The sequence below is a fragment of the Camellia sinensis genome, unplaced genomic scaffold (assembly GCF_055761805.1).
Source record: "Camellia sinensis isolate YWXY unplaced genomic scaffold, ASM5576180v1 Unanchor1, whole genome shotgun sequence".
In the NCBI taxonomy this organism is placed as follows: Eukaryota; Viridiplantae; Streptophyta; class Magnoliopsida; order Ericales; family Theaceae; genus Camellia; species Camellia sinensis.
Window position 1 is genome coordinate 39,538,971 of NW_028128987.1, and position 6,000 is coordinate 39,544,970.

Below are 6,000 nucleotides of genomic sequence, written 5' to 3' on the forward strand. Positions count from 1 at the left end.
TGCAGAAAATTAAAAATGGAAGTTCAATCCAAAAACCACTATACCTTAACGATCTATTTGGAAATTAAATAAAAAAGGAAGTTTAATAGAAAAGTAAATTGAATAAAAATGGAAGTTGAATAAAAATAAACATGAAAGTTGCATAAAATTAAAAATGAAAGTTCAATCCGAAAACCACTATACCTTAACGATCTATTTGAAAATTAAATAAAAAAGGAAGTTGAGTAGAAAAGAAACATTAATAAAAAAGGACGTTAAATAAAAATAAAAATGGAAGTTGCAGAAAATTAAAAATGGAAGTTCATTCCCGAAACCACTATACCTTCACGATCTATTTGGAAATTAAATAAAAGGGGAAGTTTAATAAAAAAGTAAATTGTATATAAATGGAAGTAGAATATAAATAAAAATGAAAGTTGCATAAAATTAAAAATGAAAATTCAATCCAGAAACCACTATACCTTAGCGATCTATTTGGAAACTAAATGAAAAAGGAAGTTTAACGGGAAAGTAAGTTGAATTAAAATGGAAGTAAAATAAAAATAAAAATGAAAGTTGCATAAAATTATAAATGGAAGTTCAATCGAGAAACCACTATACCTTAACGATCAATTTGGAAATTAAATAAAAAAGGAAGTTTAACAGAAAAGTAAATTGAATAAAAATGGAAGTTGAACAAAAATAAAAATGAAAGTTGCAGAAAATTAAATATGGAAGTTCAATCCAGAAACCACTTTACCTTAACGATCTATTTGGAAATTAAATAAAAAAGGAAGTTTATTAGAAAAGTAAATTGAATAAAAATGGAGGTTGTATAAAAATAAAAAGGAAAGTTGCAGAAAATTAAAAGCGGAAGTTCAATCCCGAAACCACTATACCTTAACGATCTATTTGGAAATTAAATAAAAAAGGAAGTTTATTAGAAAAGTAAATTGAATAAAAATGGAGGTTGTATAAAAATAAAAAGGAAAGTTGCAGAAAATTAAAAGCGGAAGTTCAATCCCGAAACCACTATACCTTAACGATCTATTTGGAAATCAAATAAAAAAGGAAGTTTAATAGAAAAGTAAATTGAATAAAAATGGAAGTTGAATAAAAATAAAAATGAAAGTTGCAGAAAATTAAAAATGGAAGTTCAATCCAAAAACCACTATACCTTAACGATCTATTTGGAAATTAAATAAAAAAGGAAGTTTAATAGAAAAGTAAATTGAATAAAAATGGAAGTTGAATAAAAATAAAAATGAAAGTTGCATAAAATTAAAAATGAAAGTTCAATCCGAAAACCACTATACCTTAACGATCTGTTTGGAAATTAAATAAAAAAGGAAGTTGAGTAGAAAAGAAACTTTAATAAAAAAGGACGTTAAATAAAAATAAAAATGGAAGTTGCAGAAAATTAAAAATGGAAGTTTTTTCCCGAAACCACTATACCTTAACGATCTATTGGGAAATTAAATAAAAGAGGAAGTTTAATAGAAAAGTAAATTGTATATAAATGGAAGTAGACTACAAATAAAAATGAAAGTTGCATAAAATTAAAAATGAAAGTTCAATCCAGAAACCACTATACCTTAGCGATTTATTTGAAAATTAAAAAAAAAAATGAAGTTTAATAGGAAAGTAAGTTGAATTAAAACGGAAGTAGAATAAAAATAAAAATGAAAGTTGGACAAAATTAAAAATGGAAGTTCAATCGAGAAACCACTATACCTTAACGATCTATTTGGAAATTAAATAAAAAAGGAAGTTTAACAGAAAAGTAAATTGAATAAAAATGGAAGTTGAATAAAAATAAAAATGAAAGTTGCAGAAAATTAAATATGGAAGTTCAATCCAGAAACCACTATACCTTAGAGATCTATTTGGAAATTAAATAAAAAAGGAAGTTTAATTGGAAAGTAAGTTGAATTAAATGGAAGTAGAATAAAAATCAAAATGAAAGTTGCATAAAATTAAAAATGGAAGTTCAATCGAGAAACCACTTTTCCTTAACGATCTATTTGGAAATGAAATAAAAAAGGAAGTTTAACAGAAAAGCAAATTGCATAAAAATGGAAGTTGAATAAAAATAAAAATGAAAGTTGCAGAAAATTAATTATGGAAGTTCAATCCAGAAACCACTTTACCATAACGATCTATTTGGAAATTTAATAAAAAAAGGAAGTTTAATAGAAAAGTAAATTGCATAAAATGGAAGTTGAATAAAAATAAAAATCAATGTTGCGTAAGATTAAAAATGGAAGTTCAATGAAAAAACCACTATACCTTAACGATCTATTTGGAAATTAAATAAAAAAGGAAGTTGAGTTGAAAAGAAACTTGAATAAACAAGGAAGTTAAATAAAAATAAGAATGGAAGTTGCAGAAAATTAAAAATGGAAGTTCATTCCAGAAATCACTATACCTTAACGATCTATTTGGAAATTAAATAAAAAAGGAAGTTTAAAAGAAAAGTAAATTGATTAAAAATGGAAGTAAAATAAAAATAAAAATGAAAGTTGCATAAAATTAAAAATGGAAGTTCAATCCGGAAACCACTATACCTTAACGATCTACTTGGAAATTAAATAAAAAAGGAAGTTTAATTGGAAAGTAAATTGAATTAAAACGGATGTAGAATACAAATAAAAATAAAAGTTGCATAAAATTAAAAATGGAAGTTCAATCCAGAAACCACTATACCTTAACGATATATTTGGAAATTAAATAAAAAATGAAGTTTAACAGAAAAGTAAATTGAATAAAAATGGAAGTTGAAAAAAAATAAAAATGAAAGTTGCATAAAATTAAAAATGGAAGTTCAATCCAAAAACCACTATACCTTAACGATCTATTTGGAAATTAAATATAAAAGGAAGTTGAGTAGAAAAGAATCTTGAATTAAAAAGGAAGTTAAATAAAAAGAAAAATAGAAGTTGCAGAAAATTGAAAATGGAAGTTCAATCCAGAAACCACTATACCTTAACGATCTATTTGGAAATTAAATAAAAAAAGGAAGTTTAATAGAAAAGTAAATTGCATAAAACTGAAATTGAATAAAAATAAAAATGAAAGTTGCATAAAATTAAAAATGGAAGTTCAATCCAAAAACCACTATACCTTAACGATCTATTTGGAAATTAAATAAAAAAGGAAGTTGAGTAGAAAAAAACTTGAATAAAAAAGTAAGTTAAAAAAAATAAAATTGAAGTTGCAGAAAATTAAAAATGGAAGTTCATTTCAGAAACCACTATACCTTAACGATCTATTTGGAAATGAAATAAAAAAGGAAGTTTAATAGAAAAGTAAATTGAATTAAAACGGAAGTAGAATACAAATAAAAATAAAAGTTGCATAAAATTAAAAATGGAAGTTCAATCCAGAAACAACTATACATTAACGATATATTTGGAAATTAAATAAAAAAGGAAGTTTAACAGAAAATTGAATTGAATAAAAATGGAAGTTGAATAAAAACAAAAATGGAAGTTGCAGAAAATTAAATATGGAAGTTCAATCCAGAAACCACTATACCTTAACGATCTGTTTGGAAATTAAATATAAAAGGAAGTTTAATAGAAAAGTAAATTGAATAAAAATGGAAGTTGAATAAAAATAAAAAGGAAAGTTGCAGAAAATTAAAAGCGGAAGTTCAATCCCGAAACCACTATACCTTAACGATCTATTTGGAAATTAAATAAAAAAGGAAGTTTATTAGAAAAGTAAATTGAATAAAAATGGAGGTTGAATAAAAATAAAAAGGAAAGTTGCAGAAAATTAAAAGCGGAAGTTCAATCCCGAAACCACTATACCTTAACGATCTATTTGGAAATCAAATAAAAAAGGAAGTTTAATAGAAAAGTAAATATAATAAAAATGGAAGTTGAATAAAAATAAAAATGAAAGTTGCAGAAAATTAAAAATGGAAGTTCAATCCAAAAACCACTATACCATAACGATCTATTTGGAAATTAAATAAAAAAGGAAGTTTAATAGAAAAGTAAATTGAATAAAAATGGAAGTTGAATAAAAATAAAAATGAAAGTTGCATAAAATTAAAAAAGATAGTTCAATCCGAAAACCATTATACCATAACGATCTATTTGAAAATTAAATAAAAAAGGAAGTTGAGTAGAAAAGAAACATTAATAAAAAAGGACGTTAAATAAAAATAAAACTGGAAGTTGCAGAAAATTAAAAATGGAAGTTCATTCCCGAAACCACTATACCTTAACGATCTATTTGGAAATTAAATAAAAAAGGAAGTTTAACAGAAAAGTAAATTGAATAAAAATGGAAGTTGAATAAAAATAAAAATGAAAGTTGCAGAAAATTAAATATGGAAGTTCAATCCAGAAACCACTTTACCTTAACGATCTATTTGGAAATTAAATAAAAAAGGAAGTTTATTAGAAAAGTAAATTGAATAAAAATGGAGGTTGAATAAAAATAAAAAGGAAAGTTGCAGAAAATTAAAAGCGGAAGTTCAATCCCGAAACCACTATACCTTAACGATCTATTTGGAAATCAAATAAAAAAGGAAGTTTAATAGAAAAGTAAATTGAATAAAAATGGAAGTTGAATAAAAATAAAAATGAAAGTTGCAGAAAATTAAAAATGGAAGTTCAATCCAAAAACCACTATACCATAACGATCTATTTGGAAATTAAATAAAAAAGGAAGTTTAATAGAAAAGTAAATTGAATAAAAATGGAAGTTGAATAAAAATAAAAATGAAAGTTGCATAAAATTAAAAAAGATAGTTCAATCCGAAAACCATTATACCATAACGATCTATTTGAAAATTAAATAAAAAATGAAGTTGAGTAGAAAAGAAACATTAATAAAACAGGACGTTAAATAAAAATAAAACTGGAAGTTGCAGAAAATTAAAAATGGAAGTTCATTCCCGAAACCACTATACCTTAACGATCTATTTGGAAATTAAATAAAAAAGGAAGTTTAACAGAAAAGTAAATTGAATAAAAATGGAAGTTGAATAAAAATAAAAATGAAAGTTGCAGAAAATTAAATATGGAAGTTCAATCCAGAAACCACTTTACCTTAACGATCTATTTGGAAATTAAATAAAAAAGGAAGTTTATTAGAAAAGTAAATTGAATAAAAATGGAGGTTGAATAAAAATAAAAAGGAAAGTTGCAGAAAATTAAAAGCGGAAGTTCAATCCCGAAACCACTATACCTTAACGATCTATTTGGAAATCAAATAAAAAAGGAAGTTTAATAGAAAAGTAAATTGAATAAAAATGGAAGTTGAATAAAAATAAAAATGAAAGTTGCAGAAAATTAAAAATGGAAGTTCAATCCAAAAACCACTATACCTTAACGATCTATTTGGAAATTAAATAAAAAAGGAAGTTTAATAGAAAAGTAAATTGAATAAAAATGGAAGTTGAATAAAAATAAAAATGAAAGTTGCATAAAATTAAAAATGAAAGTTCAATCCAAAAACCACTATACCTTAACGATCTATTTGGAAATTAAATAAAAAAGGAAGTTTATTAGAAAAGTAAATTGAATAAAAATGGAGGTTGAATAAAAATAAAAAGGAAAGTTGCAGAAAATTAAAAGCGGAAGTTCAATCCCGAAACCACTATACCTTAACGATCTATTTGGAAATCAAATAAAAAAGGAAGTTTAATAGAAAAGTAAATTGAATAAAAATGGAAGTTGAATAAAAATAAAAATGAAAGTTGCAGAAAATTAAAAATGGAAGTTCAATCCAAAAACCACTATACCTTAACGATCTATTTGGAAATTAAATAAAAAAGGAAGTTTAATAGAAAAGTAAATTGTATATAAATGGAAGTAGAATATAAATAAAAATGAAAGTTGCATAAAATTAAAAATGAAAATTCAATCCAGAAACCACTATACCTTAGCGATCTATTTGGAAACTAAATGAAAAAGGAAGTTTAATAGCAAAGTAAGTTGAATTAAAATGGAAGTAGAATAAAAATAAAAATGAAAGTTGCATAAAATTATAAATGGAAGTTCA